Below are 2,042 nucleotides of genomic sequence, written 5' to 3'. Positions count from 1 at the left end.
CGGTAGCACTTCATCTTGACTAAAGAAATATATGAAGGCAGTCAACACATGCAGTGATAGACTTTCAGTGTCCGTAAGGAGGCTGAGGATGAAAAATGCCTATTTGGATCTGGAATTAATTTGAAAAATATTTCATATATTCGAAAATATCCTCTATTACTTCTGTTCCATAATTGCAACTAAATAGTTTTCAAACCTACAGGATGCAAATACCGCAGATTTGCACCCCGACATCTCTTTGTATTTCAGATGAATATTATAGAGAGTGTGAGCACGAGATATGGTTTCCCAGGAAAGTCGTTAATTTGTTTATATCATATTTCCATTCTCAGTTTCATAAAGATTTAACGAAAAATCCTCTGATAGTATGTACTTAAAAGAACAATATTTAACACGTAACTTGTCATAAATTCGTTAGAGACGTCCACAGTGCTCAAGATCTTCTGTCGGATATCGCGAATTATAATGTTCGGGCAAACTATTTTAATTTTTAGCGATATACCGTTTGACGTGATTGCAAATTCACTATCGTAATCCATTTCTTAATAAAGTGACTTTGCTTTCTTTAATTCCACAAATAGTTTGTTTGCTGATTCTTTGTGATAAAGTTTCAAAATCACTGGCGTTAACCGCAATGCATGCTTCACAAAATAAATACCATCAGGAGTATTTACGTTCTTAGTGTAAGGTGTGAATAGAAATGTGTGTTTATTTAAAATACGTCACCTCTGGCATTATATAAAGATGAACGTTCCTATTTCTAGAAATTATTAATGCCGAGGTTCAATGTTAAAAGAATTTTAAATTTTCGTATTTCACTTATTTTTTAGACCGCAAGTTCAACCCACAAATCGTCAAAGAAGGGTTTGTTTTAGTAGACGAGCATATTTTCCAAGAGATACAAGTTTTAAAAGTAAAATAGAAAATACCATAAAACTTTATATGCTCACTTTCTTTAGAGATTCAATTCTTTTCTATCAATGTTACATACGAGTAGGGGTTATTTTATATAAGACACCGACGTTTAGGCGTTCCTACTTTAGAAATGCTGACCAGAGAAAGTAAATTCAGCAAGCGCCATCTAAACTACTGCTTTTAATAAAACAGTGCAATCGACTGTTCTTTGTATAATACACTCACAGTTGATAATTTGAATTCAACCTTTACCCTTACGAACTACTGCTATTTTAGGCTATATCATTTTTCAGATGAACCTAGTTTTGTCAATTTTCCTCCACCTTATATCATGGATTGTTTTCCATGCCTCTAATACAGAAGCTGCTTGGCTTATTTCAGTTGTTTTAGACACATTTCACTATATTCCCCTTCACATGACATTGTTTCATCCTTTTGTCTCTCTTTTGGGCCTTGGATCTTGCTAGCCTCGCCTTATGCAAGCTTTATTTGTTTTCTCGTCTTATCTTACCATCAAGCAGATTTTTCTTCTGGATTTCCTGCCATTTGCATTTCTGTCAATCCTGTCCCTTACCTAATTATTTAGCATTTTTTCACCCTATTAATTCTCTTACAGTCAATGTTTACCTTTCAACTCCTTTCTTTGATGTACCTTTTTCCCTCCGTATCTGGGCGTTTGCCATTGTCAGTTCTAGCGGCTTTTCAATCCGCGTTTTCCGGTTTCCGATGAAGCATCATTGCTCAATACTCAGTGTATAAATAATGACACGTTAATCAATAATAATTGAACAAAACGTAGGGTGTTGTAAATAACGAATATTTTGTCAAACTGTGTTGACGCAAAGATTAGTTGTGAATTATATGTGTCGCAACTTTCTGCGATTAGCTGATATTTTCTTAAACCATCATGAATGTAGTAATTGTTTTGTGTTTAATTGGCGAGAAACGCTCTTCGCTTGTTGTAATAGGCCCACCAAAAATATCCTCCTTCGAAATATATTACACACATTTCTTGTTCATCTAACAAGTGGCATAATAAAGAAAAAATGGCAGCGGTGGGATTCGAACCCACGCCCTTTCGGACTGGTGCCTAAAACCAGCGCCTTAGACCGCTCGGCCACGCTACC

At 35.4% G+C, this 2,042-nt stretch overlaps 1 non-coding gene across 1 annotated transcript; it reads right to left on the bottom strand.

The window, feature by feature from the left end:
* Positions 1 to 1,962: 1,962 nt before the first annotated feature.
* Positions 1,963 to 2,042, bottom strand: TRNAL-UAG (transfer RNA leucine (anticodon UAG)). The gene has a single exon. It is a non-coding gene; the product is annotated as a tRNA-Leu (tRNA).

The sequence above is a fragment of the Tachypleus tridentatus genome, chromosome 4, assembly GCF_004210375.1.
Source record: "Tachypleus tridentatus isolate NWPU-2018 chromosome 4, ASM421037v1, whole genome shotgun sequence".
Lineage (NCBI taxonomy): Eukaryota > Metazoa > Arthropoda > Merostomata > Xiphosura > Limulidae > Tachypleus > Tachypleus tridentatus.
This window is presented reverse-complemented; position numbering and strand designations above follow the sequence as displayed.